The sequence below is a fragment of the Schistocerca cancellata genome, chromosome 1, assembly GCF_023864275.1.
Source record: "Schistocerca cancellata isolate TAMUIC-IGC-003103 chromosome 1, iqSchCanc2.1, whole genome shotgun sequence".
NCBI lineage: Eukaryota > Metazoa > Arthropoda > Insecta > Orthoptera > Acrididae > Schistocerca > Schistocerca cancellata.
This window is the reverse complement of record NC_064626.1, coordinates 1,089,732,360-1,089,756,262: the sequence shown is the minus strand read 5'-3', so window position 1 is coordinate 1,089,756,262 and position 23,903 is coordinate 1,089,732,360. Positions and strand designations below refer to the sequence as shown.

The 23,903-nt window shown below is 38.8% G+C and overlaps 1 non-coding gene across 1 annotated transcript; it reads left to right on the top strand.

The window, feature by feature from the left end:
- Nucleotides 1-9,686: 9,686 nt before the first annotated feature.
- On the top strand, nt 9,687-9,761 carry Trnas-cga (transfer RNA serine (anticodon CGA)). The gene has a single exon. It is a non-coding gene; the product is annotated as a tRNA-Ser (tRNA).
- Nucleotides 9,762-23,903: the final 14,142 nt, after the last annotated feature.

Below are 23,903 nucleotides of genomic sequence, written 5' to 3'. Positions count from 1 at the left end.
ACAGATAGTCTTCTGAAATGCCTTTTAATATGTTTTCCAAAAATTACCTTGAATAATGAGTTAGACAAGTGTACCCTAAAGTGAACTAGTGTGATTGTGCTGGTGATCATGGGTGGGATCAGGAGAGATTGAGTGCAGTTTTATCTGAGGTTGCTTTTTTTATCTCTTCTTACATTTTCTCCATTTTAACCACATTTGTTTCTACTAATTTTGTATGGGTGCTGATAACCTTGTTGTTGAGCACCACTAACACACACACACACACACACACACACACACACACACACACATTATTATTCATCGTGTGTACGTATTTTCATGGTATTCGTTTATTTCATCATCAGAACAACAGCTAACTAACATGGATCAAGCATACCAGATACATATACATTTGAACAACAGCAGAAATCAAGTAAGCATACAGAACACACACCATGCTGCAGCTCCAGACATGTTGGAATGGGAATCAAATTAACATGCAGAACTGTTTGCTAGCAAGCTGCCTGATGTAGCGTATGATATATCAAAGCAGGACACAAAATTGTTTCCAGACTTTGAGTTCCCACTGTATCCAACATGTAAACTATTCACTGAGTTGCAGCAAAGTCATTTCAGAATGCTGCTGCTGTTCAGAACTACTTATCAACTGACTGGCAGTGAATGAAACTTGTTAATATCACTTTAGCACCCAACAAAGACTTTGAAGCTCTGGTAGAGGTGGAGAAAGTCTGGCAAGGTACAGCAGTACAGTTCACTGATGTGGAGTTGGCTCACCTGTGCTGCAAGCTGATAAATGTCGAGGACTGCATGACAACTGACAACAACTATTCTCTCAAGGCACTGATATTCTCAGCAGCATCAATGCATTCATATTTGAGGGTGATGTATCAAAGTTAGCACAGTCCTTATATCTGAAGTAACCAAATGACATAAACCTGCACGGTTTGTATACTGCAATATGGGTCGCCATGGATAAGACTCACACTATGGTGACCACATGATAAAGTGCTCTTTGATGATGTTGAAAGTATGTGTTGGAAAGTAAAGTTCGTGGGCAGGAGTTAGACAAGTGTATAAGGGCAGGTAAGTGTGTTATACCCAAGTCTGTTAGTGTTATTCCTAAAAACAGAAATTCTGCACAAGCAGAGTTTGCAGATGGCATACCTAAGTCTATTAGTGCTCCAATTGGTTTGAATGCAATACAAGCTGAATTTAAGGCACGCATAAACCAGTTCTTTGGAAAACATTGCAGAGTGATGAATGGAGTTGATGCAGAAAAAAAAGAGTGGCAATGTTTTAAAGACTATGCTGTATTTTCTACAGTTAACAAAGTGAGAAAATGTGTATTAAAAATGTATAAAAGTATATAATGTATATTATATATAATGTATATACATATATTATAATAAATAATATTTTTACCATTTATAATAAATTATAGTCTACCTTACATATGTCCAATGAAGCTTAATGGTTTGGCTGTTGAAGACACAGTGTTAGTAGTTAATAGATTTTTATTTGCAGTCCAGTTGTCATTATATTGAAGAGACTTCACACATTTTTTCACGAGGTGAAACTTAACAATTCAACTTTTTCAGTGTCAGAGAGCAGTTCATATATTTTTAAGTTGTTTTTGGACTTAGTAGTTCACTATTAGAATAGACAAAATGACAAATGAAAATAATGCAGTTAAACATTTTGTAATGGCAAACTTTCACTGATACTGAATTTATTTAGACAAAAATGCTCTTACTCTATGTAAAATAGGATTCCAAATTGCAGCACATAACAAAATCAATGGTTTGCATTTAACACAATTAGCAAAGTTTCTGCATAGAAAGCATAGAGCTCCCATCTCTTCAAGGAACAAATTTTAGACAGGTGAATGCTGTCAATAACCCTCATAGTCACATGCTGTTCAGTGATTATGCACTTGATGCTTTAGGACTATCAACATTAGAGCAAGTTTAATATTGGCTGCATACCTTGTTCTAATTAATATGTATTGTTCTGACATGCAGTATCTATAAAATCTTTACTCTTCACAAGAATCACAAAGAAATACTTGGAAACCCAGAGAGCATGGATCACCATGGATAAGACTCACACTATGGTGACCTTTCAAGCCTCCAGCACCATGGAAACACACAATTTGACATTCGTTTCAGGTATAAAAGAATTCACATTTACTTAGTTTGTCTGTGTACTGCTCATTAGCTAATAACCAAACATAGAACGATGCTAGACGTGTCACATATGTATTATATGTAGGTTGAGCTAACCCGTTGCAGGTGGGGATATCATGCATGTTGAACTGCACACCATTAGAGCAGGAGATATATTTACATTCTGCACTGGCTATAAAGCATCATACGAACACACTTTGAGGTGTAACGGTTGACTCAACACAAACACCTACTTTCATTTCATTATGTTTTTCATAAACTTTCATTCACATAATTTTTATGATGTATATGGCATTCACCCAGTAAAGGTGAGAAAATTTTGCACATGTCTTTAATACATGTAAGGAAATCGTTAACAATCATGGGCCACATGTTTCCGTGGAACAACAGGTGCCATGCAGCAGGAAAAATTCTGTGCAGTTACTTTGTGAATTGGCTCAAATTTTTTTCTTCTTGTTAGACAAAGCAAAATGTATAGTCATGATTAATTGTAGGTATCAAACAGACTGGCACCAAAGTATGTGCAGGTAAAACATGAAGGATGTATGTTCAGAGATTTTGCCATCCCATCTCAAAATTTCAAACGCCAATCCTCCCCCCGCCCTCCATGCATTTTCAAAAATATTCAAACTTTTTCACAATGTCATTAATCCATGATGTCTTCTTTTCACATACATACTTACTCATTCATCTTTTTTGATTTGAATATGTCATTAAGACCAGAGCCAGGATAGGGCACCAGTCAGTGAAACAGAAATGATATGTTTACAGTGTAATACTTTTTGAGTTATAACTCCAGAATTAAGTTACGTAGCTTGCAGAGTATATAACTAAAATCTGTCCAATTTTTCTCATTCCCTGATCAGAGGGGGGACACATGGTGTGGAGAGAGAAGCATCATGATTGCCACAGGGAGAGTAACAAATGGAGAATAGAGGCAACTATAGTTCTCACAGTATTTCCAACACTCACATTTTGTGCTTCATACCAAATGCTTACTCTGGTTTAAATGCTGCACAGGAGAGACAGGTTTCATGAAAACACATATTTGCACAGATGTTTGTCTTCATATGTGGTATTTATTCATAGCACACCACAAAAACTAAGAAACAAATACATAACTGTTCACTGCAGTGCTGAACAGTGGTAGATTGCATACATTAGCAGAAGCTGCAAAAGGCATGAAACATTGCAAATTAAGTCAACAAAATCCAAGCAGAACTGTGGGTTTCAGGTAATAAGACAAAGTAAACAGACTGTAGTATGTGAAATAGCATCTACTACAGTGGGTTTGCAAAGGCATGTGACATTTTGCAACCTATGTAGTTGTTAGACAAAACACATGTAGATCTGTCGAACAACAAATATTTATTAAGTAAATGAATGAAAAAGTATTATATACATAAATAAATAATAACAAAAATTAATGAAAGCATACATTTAAACACCTTTTATTACTGATACTTTTTTTTGCGTCAGTGAACCCTGGTATGACCTCATTTAAATCCACACATTCAACTAGCTCATCTTCAGTTGACGCTGTTGCCAGACCATACATTTGTGCCTGGCCCATTTGTGACTTTACGTACTTTTTAATCAGTTGAGGCTTTGAAAAACTTCTTTGTTCAGCTGATACTGTCACCCCTTGCATTAGCAGAATTCGTAAGGCTACACTTACGTCAGATGCAAAGCCATACTCATGTATGAGTTTCAAAGTTTCAGGTGGTGTGTTGCCAGGCTTTACCAACCTCGAGACCAATTTAAATTTATTGTTACTGTTGACGAGATTGATGTCCTTAACCTGCCATTTACTAAAACTGCCACACAGCTTGGAACATTTGACACTTAGAACATCCTGTGATACGTCTTTAATTTCAGTAACTTCATATAAAAAAATCAAAAAGCTCACTGTGACTTTCAAGCTGTTAAAATCTCTCACTCAGAGCTCATGGTACAACTCCCAGTACTTTAAAGTAAAAATCTATTTTGTTCTGGATTTCTGGATCTTCAATTTTCTCCTCTTCTCCCACGTACTGGAATTGTTGCTTGTTCCATATCTTTTGTATTTGCACTGTACACTTACTGTTGGGTGTTCTATATTGAGTTGGGTTGCCAGTTCCTTTTCATGTAGTAGATAATCTTAGAATTTAAGGTCTTCCTTGTAGTTTGTGAAAAACTCTGTTGTCTTTTCAGGTAAGTCAATACCTTTCGATATATCTATGGCAGTACTAAGTAGGTTTTTGCTGACAAAATTAATATGGAATAATGTATCGCCAATGAACAAAAGAACCTAAAATTATGGATAAGGTCTGCTGAACTGCCAGCCTCATGTGCAACTATTCTGTTTGTATTTTGTCTTGACTTTTTTCAGCCGGTGGATCAAAGGCCTCTCCTATGTTATCCTTAAGAGTGGCAAATGCATCAGTCCTGTTTTCCCATCTTGTTGTACTCAGTGGCTTCAACATTAGGGTAGATATAAGAGCAATCGAGACTGCCCAACGTCCCAGAGATGCAAAAAAGAAATAATAAATTTTTCTCACCATAACAAAAAAAGAATGCACTCGGATATTATAATGCCTTTGCCGCATCATTCATAACTAGATTTAGGGAGTGGCTGTGACAGCAAACATAAAACATCTTATGATTTGTATCTAAAATCTGCTTTTATATTCCTGTGTTCTTGCCTTTCTTATTAGAACCATTGTCATAGCATTGCCCCTCATATCCCGCATAAGTATTTTAATTTTCTCTAACTGTTTTAATTCTACCTCTGTAAGCCCCAAACCAGATTTACCTGTTATAGGTACAAACCCAAGAAAATGTGACTTACATTTAAATCACAAATGTCAACGTTAGTAGAACCCGCATTAACCGAAAATGCATGCATGTCTGAAGGAACAGATACTTTCAATAGTTTACAGCCATATTAAGCACTTGAAATGTATTCACAAATTGTGAATACGATTATACATCACCTGTACCATTTACTAGAAACACATGAAACTTTTTTTCTGGACAGGGTCTCGAACCCGGATTTCCTGCTTCTTATGAATGGTCGCTTTAACCACTTTGGCCATCCAAGACATGTCCAGGACCAATCAAAACTTCCATATATTCTAGTGTCTCATCCCAGACTACTCACACTTTATGTGATCCCTGCACAGAGGGAGACAATATTTTGCTCATCAGTTTGCCTTTGCTATGGCATGAAATACAGGTATTGCAGTGTCTGTATTTTGGAGTGCCACTGTAGTTCAATGCAAATGTCCTTTAGACATGCATGCATGTATAAAGAATATTTCCATCAAATTACACTGACACTGTAAAATACAGACGCTGCAATACTTGTATTTCATGCCATAGCACAGGCGAACTGTTGAGTAAAATATTGTTTCTCACTGTGCAAGACAAGACACTAGAACACATGGAAGTTTGGATCGGTCCTGGAGGGGGCTCAGATAGCTGAAATGGGTAAGGTGACCACTCACAAAAAGCGGGAAATCGGTTTCAAGGCCTGGTCCGGCACAAATTTTCATGTTTTTTTAGTAAGTGGTGCAGCTGATGTATAATTGTATTTGCAATTTTTGAATACATTTCAAGTATTTAACTATTAGATGTAGTCCATTAACAAACACTGTTTCTCTACACCAAAACTGCCAACTGTTGGCTGCTTGCAACCAGAAGGAGAGAGTTTGCAACACCACTGTGGAGATGGAGTGGCAGTACCTAGACAACAATTGTGACATGAGACCTGTAGCAACCAGCACAGCTGAGTATTGCATTGTTGGCCGTATCGTCGACACTTCTGCTGTACAAGGTGGAAGGTCATAGGACAGTATGTGACTTACATGTAAATGCTTTATTTGTTGGAAAAAAGTGTATACATAGCCAGTACTGGTATTTTCATTTACTGTAGCGAAAAGTAATGGTTAAATTGTAAAGAAAGTTATTGGAATACAAGCAGTTTGAAAATGTCAAAACTGGATAAACAGGTTGTGCAGTGCAGTTCAGTTATTTCAGTTCCAAACAAAAGGTTTGCTAGATTTTTTTCTGTATGCTTTTAATATCTATTGATTACAACTTAAACACTGAGAAAGAAACAAAATGAGGGAAAACTTAAATTAAGTTACTTGAGAGAGTTTATTATCTTCCTAATTTCAGAAGGAGTGGTGGGTGGAATTTCAGTTGTATCAAATGGTGTGGGTAAGGCCTCTTCCATTAACTGCCTTGCTTCTTCTAATGATGTAAATGGCATTAATGGAAGATCCAAAGGAGTGGGGGTGGTGTGGGAGGGATGCCATCCATCTTCCCACATGTAAGTCCTGCTTAATCAGAATTGATGAGTTGAAAAAATTATGGCATGTCAGGGCCAGTCCATATTTTACTTATGAAGTGTTTTTGTACTACTATAAGTGTTTAAGGTAGCTATATAGCAGTATTATTTGCTGACATTTATCTTTATTTCTTTGTTATAAAGTTTTTTTGTTTCTTCAGGGGCTTTCAAGCCGATGCATATAAATGCCAAGTGTTGTGTAGGTGCATGATAGAAATTGAGTTCGCAGCACTGCCATTGACAAACTTTGCTATTTTCAAAGATGCACTCGAGGTGACCAACTCCAGCTCTTTGCTACCTGTTCTACAATCCCAAATTTCTGGTAAGACACTAGATTATTTGTAGTTCTAATTTATTCTGATATTTTTTTATTTATGAAAGATCTTCACTGACTTATTTAGTTCATCCTTTTGGAGCCAGATTAAAATTTAAGATTTTTCCAGCCCCAAAAATCTTATGCCCCTGATATTGATTCAAGATGCACATAGTGAACGAGTGAATAAAAGTTACTGTTCTGTCGTAAAAAAGGAATCCTGTGAAAACTGTAAAAGTGAAATTGAAAAACTAAACAAACACATTTCAAGTTTACAAAAAATTGTAGATGTTCTAAGACGTGAGATCTCACATATAACTAATGAAAACTGTGAGCTGAAGAAGTTGCGCCAAATTCTAAATATAAAACAATTAAGCCACAAAACGGGAAACTGGTGAGTTATGAGAAGCGGAAAGGAAGCGATAGACAGGCATCAAACGCAGCAAATGAAATTATAATTACAGTTAAAAAACAGGTATAGTGCTCTGTCGAATAGTAGTGATGACTACAATAAGGATGACGAACTACATAAAGTGTGTGTGACCAAGAAAACAACGAGTGGGCGAAAGACGAATGCAACGGAAAACGACTGCCAGCGACTAAAAGTAGTGACATACGCTTCAAAAATCGTGAAAGCAGCGAAAGGGAACAATCAGATGGAAAAAAAGCCTGTTAACAAACTTAATAAACAATGTGAAGGTAGCGGCAACCCCCCTCTGAATTTCGCCACGAAGTACAACGTACTTTTGCTTGCTGACAGTCATGGAAGAAAGCTGGCTGAGATTCTGCAAAGTATCCAAGTGAGTAGTGTGGTGAAGCCAGGTGCGAAAACAAATAACATTGTAATAAACACATCTTTAGACGGCAAAATGTAGCATGACAATGACTTCGTTGCCTGTATTGCAGGTTCAAATGATGTGGCTTGTAATGAAGCCGATTCGTGTATTGGAGGTTTGTCAAAATTTCTTGAACGAAACAAATCAAATAACACTATTGTTGCTACCATCCCGCACCGACACGACTTAATGTACAACTCATGTCTAAACAAAGAGATTAGAAAAACAAATGCCAGGATTAAATTATTGTGTTCAAGTTACGAAAAATGTTTAATTCTAGACATAAGCACACTAGATAAGGGCATCCATACTAAACATGGACTGCATCTGAACTATGAGGGTAAGTGTTTTTCTTGCGAAAAAGTAAGCATATTGATCACTGAAAAGATCGAACTCAGTAGTCGCATATATAAAAATAGTTTGCTTTCGAATGAAACTGATGTTCCTTTTTTAGTGTAAATCGGCCTTCAGCGTGCATACACCAAGGCGAAAGCTTTACTGACTGCATCAAGAAAGACGAAAAATGTAAAATAATGTTTCAGAATGTTCAGTACATTACTAACAAAATAGAGCAAATTGACGAAATTTTAGGAGAATGTAAACCACACGTATATATTGTGAATGAACTTGTATGCAAGTCTGAAGAGGCTTGTAGCTTTAAGTTAAACAATTACAAAATTGTGAGTGCATACTACAGAAAGATACACAAGGGTGGGGGTGTTGGCATTTTGTTAGAAATTACATACATTGTGAAAAAATTGACTGGGTTGACAGTCTTGCAATGGAGCTGGCCTTTGAAGTAGCAGCTGTAAAAATGAAGGTAGGCAAAAACAGCCTAATAATTGTAGGCCTGTATAGGTCACCAAATAGTGATGTAGAAGAGTTCTTTTGCCAGCTAGAAGAACTTCTGAATAAACTATCAACAAACAAAAAACAGGTAATAATAACAGGAGACTCTTTAAACTATACTGGTAGTGTAAATTATCTTAGATATTCTGATATATTGCATTGCTATAACTATAACAAAATAAATGATGAACCAACCAGAATAACACCTAACTCACAATCTTGTATTGATCATGTTCTTTCGAATCTAGATAGGAAACATATAGTGGTAAGAGCTGTTGAAACATATCTCTCAGACCATACAGCTCTATCCATAGAAATTAGTACATACCACAAAATAGTTCTGCATAGTGACCTACACACTTATATAAGGAAGATTAATTATAACTTACTTAGGAAGGAGCTTGCTGAGAGAGAGAGTGGGATAAGGTATATAGATCACAAGGTATTAATGAAAAGTGGGGCCTTTTCTATGAAATATTTAACCATAGCTTTAATCAGGCATGTCCAATAGTAAAAAAAGAACTAAAGAAATCAGATCCCACAAAGAAACTTAAAATGCCCCCATAAATACATAAACTAAAGGAAAATATGAAGGACCTTTACGTGCTGTTCCGAGAAACAAAATTGCAGTACTGCTTAACAAAATACAAAAGCACCAGAAAGATATACAGGGAATCCATCCCTGAAGAGACTTCATTATGCTGAACAGATAAGAAAAACTAGTAACATTAGCAAAACAGCCTGGCATATTGTAAACAAAGAATGTGAACATAGAGAAAACCCAGGCTGCAGCAACATTGCATTAGAAGAAAATGGAATACTGTTGAATGAACCAAAGTCTGTATGTGAGGCCTTCATTAAACATTTTAGTAAGGCATGCAGTGAAGAAAAAGATGAATCAGCCCTGAAAATAAACACAGTTAAAATAAGTAATTCATTTTTCCTAAGGAGTGTAACAGAATTTGAGATCATGAATATCTCAAAACTCAAAGTAAAATCATCTAGTGGCTGGGATGACATATCGTCCACACTACTTAAAGAATGCAAAAATGAGTCAATAAAACCAATAACACATCTAATTAAGGTTCGCAGGAGAGCTTCTGTAAAGTTTGGAAGGTAGGAGACGAGGTACTGGCAGAAGTAAAGCTGTGAGTACCGGGCGTGAGTCGTGCTTCGGTAGCTCAGTTGGTAGAGCGCTTGCCCGCGAAAGGCAAAGGTCCCGAGTTCGAGTCTCGGTCGGGCACACAGTTTTAATCTGCCAGGAAGTTTCATGGGATCGAGGTCTGGGGTGGGGGACTCACTGTCTACATGGATCACATTTTCAGGCTTCAAAAGAGAGCAGTTAGGATAATTGCTAATATAAGCAAATGCCAGTCCTGTAGGGACTATTTCAAAAATTATAAATTATTGACTGTTTACACACTATCTATTTAAGACCATAATGTTTCTAAAAGAGAATGAGGAAAATAGTGTAAAGAACAGTGACATCCATAATTACAATACTCGAGCCAAAAGTGACTATCATACGATACGGACTAACAAGAAACCTATAGACCACAGTCCATATGTAACTGGGAGATAATTCTGCAATAAGTTGCCAAAAAATATAAAGCAACTACAAGGCAATCTTTTCAAGAGCAACTTGAAAAATTGGTTAATAGAAAGATGTTTAAACTCATTAAAAGACTTTTGAGCTGCAGCGTTGTTAGTTTATTCTTTTACACACTGCAGTGTATTAGTGGTGGTATTGTTATAATTGGCTAACTGATGTATATAATCATTATATGTATGGAGTGATATATAATGTGCTAATGTGTTTATAACATTATTGCATGGAATGATATACAATGTGCTACTTGATGTATATATTCATTCTTGGAATGACATGATATAATTGTACAAAAAATGATGATGTCTAAGACTGTAAAGTTAACATGGACAAATAAACATTATTATTATTATTATTATTCTTTCTTTCTTTCTTTTCTCAGACGTTATGTCTGGTCAAAAATGGAAAGTGACACGGACCTTGACCAAGCGTGACTTGCTTTTAACTGTACGGTATATGTTATATTGCATTTAGGAACTTTCGGGTGATTGAACATGTATCAATAATTACGGATTTCTGTAGTTGTATATATAAGTTTGGATGTAGCTGTATTGCATTGATGTACTGGTGGATATTGTGTGGTATGACTCCTGTAGTTGATAGTATAATTGGTATAATGTCAACTTTATCCTGATGCCACATGTACTTGACTTCCTCAGCCAGTTGGATGTATTTTTAAATTTTTTCTCCTGTTTTCTTTTGTATATTTGTTGTATTGGGTATGGATATTTCGATTAGTTGTGTTAATTTCTTCTTTTTATTGGTGAGTATGATGTCAGGTTTGTTATGTGGTGTTTTTTATGTCGATAAATCCCCTTCCTCCTTCCTTTCTGCTTAATGTGAATCTTTCTGTTGCTGAATGTATGTGATGTATTCTATATTTGTGGCATTGTGATCGTGTAAGTGTATTGAGTGCTTCTAGGTCTGTGTTACTCCATTTCACTTCTCCAAATGAGTAGGTCAATATTGGTATAGCATAAGTATTTATAGCTTTTGTCTTGTTTCTTGCTGTCAATTCTGTTTTCAGTATTTTTGTTAGTCATTGTCTATATTTTTCTTTAATACACTCCTGGAAATTGAAATAAGAACACCATGAATTCATTGTCCCAGGAAGGGGAAACTTTATTGACACATTCCTGGGGTCAGATACATCACATGATCACACTGACAGAACCACAGGCACATAGACACAGGCAACAGAGCATGCACAATGTCGGCACTAGTACAGTGTATATCCACCTTTCGCAGCAATGCAGGCTGCTATTCTCCCATGGAGACGATCGTAGAGATGCTGGATGTAGTCCTGTGGAACGGCTTGCCATGCCATTTCCACCTGGCGCCTCAGTTGGACCAGCGTTCGTGCTGGACGTGCAGACCGCGTGAGACGACGCTTCATCCAGTCCCAAACATGCTCAATGGGGGACAGATCCGGAGATCTTGCTGGCCAGGGTAGTTGACTTACACCTTCTAGAGCACGTTGGGTGGCACGGGATACATGCGGACGTGCATTGTCCTGTTGGAACAGCAAGTTCCCTTGTCGGTCTAGGAATGGTAGAACGATGGGTTCGATGATGGTTTGGATGTACCGTGCACTATTCAGTGTCCCCTCGACGATCACCAGTGGTGTACGGCCAGTGTAGGAGATCGCTCCCCACACCATGATGCCGGGTGTTGGCCCTGTGTGCCTCGGTCGTATGCAGTCCTGATTGTGGTGCTCACCTGCACGGCGCCAAACACGCATACGACCATCATTGGCACCAAGGCAGAAGCGACTCTCATCGCTGAAGACGACACGTCTCCATTCGTCCCTCCATTCATGCCTGTCGCGACACCACTGGAGGCGGGCTGCACGATGTTGGGGTGTGAGCGGAAGACGGCCTAACGGTGTGCGGGACCGTAGTCCAGCTTCATGGAGACGGTTGTGAATGGTCCTCGCCGATACCCCAGGAGCAACAGTGTCCCTAATTTGCTGGGAAGTGGCGGTGCGGTCCCCTACGGCACTGCGTAGGATCCTACGGTCTTGGCGAGCATCCGTGCGTCGCTGCGGTCCGGTCCCAGGTCGACGGGCACGTGCACCTTCCGACGACTACTGGCGACAACATCGATGTACTGTGGAGACCTCACGCCCCACGTGTTGAGCAATTCGGCGGTACGTCCACCCGGCCTCCCGCATGCCCACTATACGCCCTCGCTCAAAGTCCGTCAACTGCACATACGGTTCACGTCCACGCTGTCGCGGCATGCTACCAGTGTTAAAGACTGCGATGGAGCTCCGTATGCCACAGCAAACTGGCTGACACTGACGGCGGCGGTGCACAAATGCTGCGCAGCTAGCGCCATTCGACGGCCAACACCGCGGTTCCTGGTGTGTCCACTGTGCCGTGCGTGTGTTCATTGCTTGTACAGCCCTCTCGCAGTGTCCGGAGCAAGTATGGTGGGTCTGACACACCGGTGTCAATGTGTTCTTTTTTCCATTTCCAGGAGTGTATTTGTATTATCTATTCCTATTTTTTGTCTATATCCTAGATATTTGTAGGCATCTGTTTTTTCCATTGCTTCTATGCAGTTGCTGTGGTTATTCAATATGTAATCTTCCTGTTTTGTGTGTTTTCCCTTGACTATGCTATTTTTCTTACATCTGTGTGTTCCAAAAGTCATATTTATATCATTGCTGAATACTTCTGTTATCTTTAGTAATTGGTTGAGTTGTTGATTTGTTGCTGCCAGTAGTTTTAGATCATCCATGTATAGCAAATGTGTGATTTTGTGTGGGTATGTTCCAGTACTATTGTATCCATAATTTGTATTATTTAGCATGTTGGATAGTGGGTTCAGAGCAAGACAAAACCAGAAAATATTCCAAAGTCTAACAATATGCCAGAGCCTAACAAACCCTTTAATTTCATGCTGATTCATCAAAATGTCCAATCATTGCTAAACAAATTAAGTGAAGTTGAAATTTTATGTACTGATGAGCTAAAAAACGTTTCTGTAGTGTGTATAACTGAACACTGGCTGCCTAAAGATGCAATGTCAGTCACAAAACTTGCAGACTTCAATCTTTCTTCACCATTTTCTAGAATTACATCCAGTCATGGAGGGTCATGTATATTTGTTAAAAGTGGCATTGATTATTGTAACATAAAATGCATTGAAATGATTAATGGAAAATCTCATATAAAGATGTGAAACAAATACTAACAGAGAGATAGAGGGGCTGGCCAGTACTTACCTCAGCTCAGTACAGCCGATAGATACACATAAAACAGAACCGAAAATTTACATTCCTAGCTTTCGGAACAAATGTTCCTTCATCGGGGAGGAGAGAGGGGAAAGAAAGGGAAGAAGGGAAAGGAGATTCAGTTACTCACAACCCAGGCTATGAAGCAACAGGGAAAGGAAAATAGGGAGGGTAGCAAGGATGGAGGCATGGTTGTCAGAGGGAAGCCAAAGATATTCTACTGTAAGTACTGTGCCAGCTTCAAACCAAAGAGGATGCATACAGAAGTAAAGAGGTATATAGTATAAAAATAAACCAACTATGTAGGATGAAAAGATGCGTGAATGGCTAAAGAGGAAATGGAAAGAGGAGAAGACTGAAGAGTAAATGGGAGTGAGGTTGTTTAACGTAGGTTCAGTCCAGGGGGATGGCGGGATGAAAGGATGTGTTGGAGTGCAAGTTCCCATCTCCGCAGTTCAGAGGGACTGGTGTTGGGTGGGAGAAGCCAAATGGCACATACGGTGTAGCAGGTTCCTAGGTCCCTAGAATTATGCTGGAGGGCATGCTCCGCTACTGGGTATGGGCATCTCCTAGGCGGACAGTTCGTCTGTGTCCGTTCATGCGCTCAGCCAGTTTAGTTGTTGTCATGCCGATGTAAAAGGCTGTGCAGTGCAGGCATGTCAGTTGATAAATGACATGTGTAGTTTCACACGTTTCCCCACACCACCCAGAGTTGCCTTTCGTCGCCCCCCCTAACCTCCGTAACATCCTTGTTAAACCCTACAATATTCCCAGACTACCTTCTCTACCCAGCGGTTCCTACCCCTGTAACCGACCCCGCTGCAAAACCTGCCCCATGCATCCCCCCACAACCACCTACTCCAGCCCCGCTACTGGTAAAACATACACAATTCAAGGCAGGGCCACGTGTGAAACTACACATGTCATTTATCAACTGACATGCCTGCACTGCACAGCCTTTTACATCGGCATGACAACAACTAAACTGGCTGAGCGCATGAACGGACACAGACGAACTGTCCGCCTAGGAGATGCCCAATACCCAGTAGCGGAGCATGCCCTCCAGCATAATTCTAGGGACCTAGGAACCTGCTACACCGTATGTGCCATTTGGCTTCTCCCACCCAACACCAGTCCCTCTGAACTGAGGAGATGGGAACTTGCACTCCAACACATCCTTTCATCCCGCCATCCCCCTGGACTGAACCTACGTTAAACAACCTCACTCCCATTTACTCTTCAGTCTTCTCCTCTTTCCCTTTCCTCTTTAGCCATTCACGCATCTTTTCATCCTACATAGTTGTGTTTATCTTTATACTATATACCTCTTTACTTCTGTATGCATCCTCTTTGGTTTGAAGCTGGCACAGTACTTACAGTAGAATATCTTTGGCTTCCCTCTGACAACCATGCCTCCATCCTTGCTACCCTCCCTATTTTCCTTTCCCTGTTGCTTCATAGCCTGGGTTGTGAGTAACTGAATCTCCTTTCCCTTCTTCCCTTTCTTTCCCCTCTCTCCGCCCCGATGAAGGAACATTTGTTCCGAAAGCTAGGAATGTAAATTTTCGGTTCTGTTTTATGTGTATCTATCGGCTGTACTGAGCTGAGGTAAGTACTGGCCAGCCCCCATAAAATGCATTGAACTGTTAGCTGAAGAGAAAATTTTTGAAGTATCCGCAGTTGAACTCTCTGCATTAAAATTAATAATCATCTGTGTATATAGGAGCCCTGATGGGAACTTAAATGATTTCTGTCACCAACTAGAAGCAGCTTTAAATACTATAAAAAACTTCAACAAAACAGTGATCATATGTGGAGATTTTAATATTGATTTTCAAGAAATCTCAAAAGACCAGCAAAGCTTGATGACCCTACTGGAAACATATAACATAAAAGCCACCATAGACTCTCCTACAAGAGTTACACAAACAACTAGCTCAACAACTGATCAGATATTAATAAACACAAATGTAAATCACAATTTATGTGCCCGAAATCTTAATACTGGCTTAAGTGATCACTATGCACAGTTTATTGCTTTGCACACCCCAAGTGAAACAACTGAGAAAGAGGAACTTGTAAAAGAAGCAAGGAAATTCACTAACAAACAAATAAACCTTTTTGTACAGAGACTAAGTGAAGAAACTTGGTATGAAGTGTATACCTGTGAAAATACTAACAAAAAGTTTGAAAAATTCATGGAAATCTTCATGTCATACTTTGAAGCTGCATTTCCATTAAAAAAGCAAAAATGTCAACCTAACCTAAAAAAGAACAAATGGATTACAATAGGTATTAGAATATCTTGTGCAGAGAAAAGAAGATTACACGATACAGCAAAGACACAGAACATGCCTCATGAATTTCATTTGTACCTGAAGAATTACAAGAGGATCCTCAAAAAACTCAAAAAACAAATCTAAAGCTATATGGGAAGTTATAAAAAATCAAACAACAAGAGAAACTAAACAATATAAAAATGTGAACTTATGTTATGAAGGACAAATGATTTCTTGCCCAACAGAAATTGCAGGGACCTTCAACAAATATTTTGCAAACGTAAGTGAACAGTTGGTGAATGGACTGGAAGAACACAACAAAATATCACCTCCAACATGCAATAGTGTGAGAAATGTGTCTACATCTTTGTTCCTTTCACCCACAAATTCTGAAGAAATTTTATCAGTTATAAAAACCTTGAAAACAGGCTACTCATGTGGAATTGATGGAATACCAGATGCAATTATTAAAAAATGCTGTCTTGCCTTAGCTGAACCCTTGACACATTTGTGCAACAGCTCACTGGCATCAGGAACCTTCCCTTCATGCTTAAAAACAGCAAAGCTGAAACCACTGTTCAAAAAAGGAAATCCAGAATGTGTTTCAAATTGTAGACCAATAGCCCTACTGTCTGTATTTTCTAAAATTTTAGAAAAAGTTTTTTTATAAGAGATTGTCTGATTTCCTAAATAAAAATAAGATTCTCTCTCCTTCACAGCATGGCTTCAGGAAAGGCTATTCAACTGAAAGTGCAATATTTGAATTTCTTAATGAAATCTATACTAAACTGGATGCAGGTGAGTTTGTGACAGGCATATGTCTTGATTTATCTAAAGCTTTTGACGTCATTGACCATAGTGCCCTACTGCAGAAGCTTGACCAGTTAGGAATTAGAGGTATATCCAATGACTGGCTCAAGACATACCTATGTGGTCGCAAACAGGTGGTTGAAGTGCAATATACTGACCATAACAAAATCAGCTACTACTATTCAGGATATGAAAATGTGAAATATTGTGTCCCTCAAGGATCAGTATTAGGAACCATTCTGTTTCTCCTCTATGTCAATGATCTTATGTACAACAAGTATTGCCAAACTACCCTCCAATTTGCAGATGATACAAGCTTCCTTATTAATGGTAAAACAGAAGAAAAACTAAAAGACTCCGCTATCCAAACAATGAACAGTGTAGAACAGTGGTTCAGCTACAACAAGCCAATTATAAACAAAGAAAAGACAGTAGCACTGAATTTCTATAATGTAAAAGGAAGACTCCACCCAAACATAGAAATAGAACTTAGGGACAGAGTTCTTGAAAGTGCTGACAGCACTAAATTTCTGGGACTCTGGCTCCAGAACAACACAAAATGGGCGGTACATATTGAATCTTTGCAAAGAAAACTAAGCAAAACCTGTTAAATGATACGATCTTAAAAACTTGTTGCAGCAAAGCCAGCCTGTTAAATGTATACTACTCCTATGTGCATTCTGTAATAAAATATGGCATAATCTTCTGGGGCAATACAACAACAAATATTAAACTTTTCAGGATGCAAAAGAGAATACTAAGAATTATTGAAGGGGTAAACAATACGAAATCGTGCAGACCCATATTCAAAAAACTGTCAGTTCTTCCTCTTCCTTGCATTTGTATCTATGAAACATCAGTTTTCATCAAACAATATATCGATAGACACCCAGATATCTTATTAAAAAATGAAGATATACATGCACACAACACAAGGCAAAAATCTGACCTTCATGTGAAATGGGTGAGAACATCATTGTGCCAAAAAGGTACACTACATACTGGGATAAAGATTTTCAATAATCTACCTAAACATATTAAATCAATAGGTAAACTCTGTAGTTTTAAGGCTGAAGTAAAGATATATTTAATTGATCATTGCTTTTACAGTCTGACAGAATGTATAAAAGGCAAACAACAAAAATAAAGATGCATTATTAATATTCTAATTTGTATATTGCCTGTAATGTTTGTTGTATTTATGAATCTGTGCTAAATTACTTCAATGTCTAGTCCTTAGGATTGCAATACAAACTGTATTTTATCTTGTAAATACCTAACCATGTCCAATATCCTTGTATATATTCTATACATACAGGATTTGAAGGACTAAATAAATAAATAAAACTTAATGAGTCTCCTTGGTATATTCCACACTTAATCTGTATTGGCTGTGATGTGATATTATTTGAATTTGTTTGGATATTGAGTGTGGTTTTCCAATTTTTCATTACTATGTTTAGGAACTGTATCAATTTAGAATCTACTTTGTATATTTCCAATATTTGTAGTAACCATGAGTGGGGTACACTACCAAAAGCATTTTGGTAATCAATGTATGCGTAGTGTAGCAACCTTTGTTTAGTTTTAGCTTGATATATCACCTCTGCATCTATTATCAGTTGCTCTTTACATCCTCATGCTCCTTTGCAACAGCCTTTTTGTTCTTCATTTATAATTTTGTTCTGTGTTGTATGTGTCATTAATTTCTGTGTAATGACTGAAGTTAATATTTTGTATATTGTTGGTAGGCATGTTATGGGGCGATATTTAGCTGGGTTTGCTTGATCTTTAGGTTTCAGATAAGTTATTCCATGTGTAAGTGTATCAGGGAATGTGTATGGGTCTGCAATGTAACTGTTAAATAATTTATATAATAGAGGGAAACATTCCACGTGGGAAATATATATAACTTTCTGCTTGTGTCTGTGTATGTGTGGATGGATATGTGTGTGTGTGCGATTGTATACCTGTCCTTTTTTCCCCCTAAGGTAAGTCTTTCCGCTCCCGGGATTGGAATGACTCCTTACCCTCTCCCTTAAAACCCATATCCTTTTGTCTTTCCTTCTCCTTCCCTCTTTCCTGACGAGGCAACCGTTGGTTGCGTAAGCTAGAGTTTTGTGTGTATGTTTGTGTTTATTTGTGTGTCTATCGACCTGCCAGCGCTTTTGTTGGGTAAGTCTCATATGTTAAATAATTTAGTTAGATGTGAATGTGTTGAGGTGAACTTCTTTAGCCAGAAATTTGCTATTTTATCTTTTCCAGGGGCTTTCCAATTGTGAGTAGAATTAATTGCTTGGGTGACTCCATGTTGCAAAATTATCACTTCAGGCGTTTGTAGTATCATCTTGTACGTATCTGTTTCTGCTTGTATCCACCGTGCATGCCTGTTATGTTGTACTGGGTTTGACCATATGTTGCTCCAGAAGTGTTCCATGTCTGTTATGTTTGGTGGATTGTCTATTATAATGTGTGTGTTATCTATTGTCTGGTAAAATTTCTTTTGGTTTGTGTCGAATGTTTGGTTTTGTTTCCTTCTATTTTCACTTTTTTTGTATCTTCTAAGTCGTTTGGTCAATGCTTGTAATTTCTGCTTCTTTTCATCTAATTGCTCTATCTCTTCTTGTTGTGAGAATTTACCTAACTTTTTTCATTTTTTTTTCTGACATTTCATTTCCTATAAATTGTGTTAGCTGTCCGATGTCTTTCCTCAGTTTTTCTATTCTGATCTGTAGCCTGTGTTGCCATGCTGGTTTTGTGGGTTTCTTCTGTGTGTTGGTTGGTTCTGATCTCTGCCTAGTGTGTATATTTAGTGTAGTGAGTGCTCCTATATAAATCAGTAGTTGTAACTCTTACATAGTTGTGTTTTCATTTATTTTGTTGTGTATGATTGTGTTGATAGTTTTTATTGTTGTTTCGACTTGTGGGTTATTTGGCGGTCTATGCAAGAATGGTCTAATGTCTGTATTTGTGTCTTTGTATTCTATACATGTCAGCTGAAATTTCTCTTCTATATCTAACATGTGTGTTACTTCGAGTTCTATTTGTGCTTGTTCTGGTGGCTGTCTTAAGATTTCCTTTTCCTCTGATTGTTTAATTGACGTGTGTTGTTCTTTGTATGTTTGCTCTGGGATGTTTGAGTCCATTACTATATTTTCTTCTTCTTCTGACTGCACATTATTTTGTTCCAGTATTTTTTGTACTTGTTGTTTGATGTTTTCTAATTCTGACTGGGGTATCCTGTTATTATTATTGTTATTGTTTGCCCCCAGCTAGAGCCAGTAGGAGGGAGACTGACTGTTTTGAATTTTCCACAGATTTTTGAATTTTTTACCATTTATACAGGGGAAATTAGCTTGTGATGTCAGAGGGGCATGGGGTGGGGGCTGGGAGAAATTTATTTGGCAATGTTGCATGACATCATAGAGAAGGAGAAAATTTGGCAACAGTGCAGACTGCAGTTGAAATAGCACAGCTATACTACTCTCCACATTGATAGGAAGAGTGGACCAACCTATTAATTCACATAACTGTGGAATACTGGCAATAAATTGTACTGTTTGCCACTAAAACCACTCCAGCGAGTGGCAGCAGTTATAAAACTACCTGGTGGAAGACCTCCACAGATCATACAACTGGACTGACATAATTTTGACATCGGCAACAAAAATAGCAGTACTGTTCATTCTACAATTAAGATATCACCAATAAATGTTCAGAATGTGGAAAAAGAAGGTAGGTTACAGTTTAACATTCTGTTGGAAATGAGGCCACAGGGGACAGAGCAAGAGCTCCGATTATGAAAGGATGGAAAAGAAAATTGTCAGTGTCCTTTTCAAAGAAGCCACCCTGACATTTGCCCACAACTATTTAGGGAATTCACTGAAAACCTAAATCTGGATGGTGCGATGGGGATTTTTATACATTTCCCAACTAGATGCAAGTCCTGAATGTAGAAGTTGGGCTGGATCACCTCAAATGTGGATGGTGGAAATGCACTGCTAGCAGTCAGGAAGGTATGTGGTTCACCAACCTAAGTGTGACTGCAGTGGCTTGGTGTGAAGACACCAGAAAATTGCCCTATGTCACGCCATACAAATAGCATTGTTAAATATTCTTTTTATTCCATATGAAAATACAGCAGTTTTGGTAGTGCTGGGTAGTGGCTAATGCCCTGACACAGATTGGGGTTGGTTGGCAAAGTGTGCTTAGGTCAGCAATGGCCTGCTGTCATGTCAGCATTGTGGTGTCCTACTGGATAGCGAGCAGGCAAGGTGATGCATGCTCAGGTGATGACAGCTGGAACAGCGTTTATCTGCACAGTTAATGAACCTCCATGGCTAGATGATACTAGCTCAAACCAAGGGCTCTAAAAGTAGGTGGCAAGCAATGGTCAGAAGTTAGCTACCCATTTGGTGGTAGGCACCAAGTCAGCAGCATTCGAACTTTTGACTGAATACTCCTTGAGAGACATGGTTATAATGATAACACAAAGTAATACTTCTGCTTATGGAATCATATGTAATAATTCCGTATGTCTTTTCAGTTAAGAGATTTAAGGACTTACGATACCTATATTGAGATGATAGGTTTCTTATAGTTGTCTTGCAAGGAGGATTTGTCTTTCTGAAAATTCATATTTGTGAACTCCTGACACTGTACCAATCTTTGTTTCACAAAAACATAATTATGTCATCTATAAAAAAAAGCAACAGAAGGCTACTTCTTTCTTCCCATCCATTGTGAAGTTTTACCAATAATAATTGACAAGTATGTGTTTCTTCGGATTCTTCTATCATATTTACTGATTGAACAGTCCAAGCATGTACTGCCTGTCAATAGTGTCCAAAGGCCACAATATTTTGGCGATCAGACATGTTGCCCTTGGCAGGTGCACTGACAAACCGAGCTCCTGAGAGTGCACCCACTGCAAGGCGTTCCCTCTGTGGTCCACATTGAAGGGCACATGTCAGTCAGCAGTCATGGAGAGACATGCATTGGCTTCTGTTGTAGCACTGATATAGTTGCTGTGTCCGTCCTGCTCGCCAGATCATTGCGGTTGCTGAGTGTCTTCTTAATTAGACTCAGTGCTAGTTCCCAAGCGTGCTGAGATTATAGCCATAGTACGGATTGATAAGATTATCCATGGTGCGAATTTTGGTGGCTTCTCTTGCGAAAACTTTTCCAGTGTTTGGAAGTCTGCACTAAAATGCTGGTAGATTCATATTCCATTGCATGTTTCTCTGACAAACAGTACTCTGCAACTATCGACTTGCTGGGATTCATTAGTTAAGTGAGCTGCTGGTGCTCTCAGCATTGATCTCTGGTTGTGTCTGTTTGTCCAATATACGTCTTGCCACATTGGCACAGAATCTAGTATACCCCAGCCTTCTGCAAACCAAGGTCATTTATGACACTTCCCAATAATGTCATGCTTTACTGGACAGGCAAAAGGCAGTGCTTACACTGTGCTTTTTCAGTATGCACCCGACTTTCCCCAAATGCTTGCTGGTGTATGGTATAAGGACTATGGCTACTTCTCACTCCATGATTTATTCCGTGTCCACAGGTTGTACTATAAGACAGGGTGAAGAGTGCGAGTAATCTGCTATCCATTTCTTTGGAATGCAGTTCTGAGATGTTCTAATTCTGGGGGCAGACTATATGTGCCTAAGATGTTGTGCACTCTGTGTACACGTGTTTTCCATTCCATGCCTGTGCAAGGGTTGTGGCAGCTATCTGCGTGCAAACACAGGACAATGTGTATTTTCTTCTGGTGCTCACCATGGCCCAGGGTGCCATCAACTCTGCTCTTGACAATGACTTCCAATAATGGTGGTCTTCCTTCTTCTTTGTACTTAATAGTGAATTTATGTTGGGATATATGGAGTTCAGATGTACAAGGAAGTCAAGGAATTGGTCCCTTCGATGGGGCCAGATGACGATTCTGTCATCCGTATAACGATAAAAGCTGGTGGGTTTCCATTTGGATGACATAAGGACCTCTTCCTCAAAGCTATCTACACCCAAATTCCCAACTACTCGCTACAAAGGGCTGCCCATTGCGACTCACCCCATTTGCACATAGCACTCTCGACTAAATAGAAAATACGTGGAGGTTAGGACATGCCTGAAAAGATCGGTGGTCTTCTCATCAAAGTTCTGACCAGTGAGTTCTAGTGACTCATTTAGAGGCACCTTGGTGAATAACCAAACGTCATCAAGCTCATCATGATATCTGAGTCATTCAACCTGAAACTGTTGAGGCGTTTCACAAAATCCACAGAAGTGCGGATGTGATGTGGGCATTTATCTACATAGGAACTTATTATCACCGTCATCAGTGGCGGCATTAAGCGTCAGCGACGTTGACGATCTCTGACGGCCTTGCGGCTGTGGGGTCCTCACATAAAAGTTGTTGAAGGTGTTAAAATTTTAACTACTTAGTTGTCTGTCTCTATTTCCGCACGAATGTTGTAGTATTTGTGTAGGGTCGTCTGGCAACATCACGACACTTAACCCCCATTACAAGGTGCAGCTAAGGTGTACACCTATGCAGCAGCACGCCAAGCGTACAAGTAGTGATGGGGAGCTCGTGAATGAGTCGTTCAAATGAACGCTTCACTCCAGTGAAGTGTGAACTAACCACTCAATTTCAATGAAATGGTACTTCAAACTCTTCACAGATAGCACACTCCACACTTTTTTCTAGTTCACTCACTCTCTTCTAGAGATGGGCAAACTGAAACACGTAACTGTTTCGAAACAAATGAAACAGTACAATGTAATGTTTCGATACGCTGTTTCGAAACAGTGAAACAGTTTGTGTTTTGTAATCTAATAAACCTACACATTTTATCATCGTGACTGTCTACTGTATAAGTATGTCCACATAAACACAAATGAGTTGCGAGAGCGCTAATCATATCGCAGAAAGTATGAAATTATCACTTAGGCGTCTTGGCAGTTTCGTATTTCTGCAGCAAATGCGCTCCGTTCGTGTCGTGTGACTTTCGTACTTGTCAATTGGCTGAGGACAGCCATAGCTGAAGACAGAAAGGCCACCACGAACGGAACTGGAGGTGGGAGCAAACTGCAGAAACAACGGATATGCTACTGGAATTCCCACATTCCGTTAGTATGGGTAATATACCCATCCTGCTAATTTCCATGCACACAAAGGGAATCATTGAGGATAATAGGCACAGTGACTATAGACTCACAAATAACGCCAAATAATTCGAATAAATAACAAAATATAACAGAAAAAAATTTTGTCTTCCAAGGTGTTTCGAACCGTTACTATAAATTCACCATGCTTCCTAGTCCTTCCAGTTCACCATTACACTATCAGTGATATTTCAAACAGATTGCTTGCAATTATACCTACATCAAATTTATGTATACGTCTAATAACTGTCACTCTACGCCTTTTTTTATTCAAAAT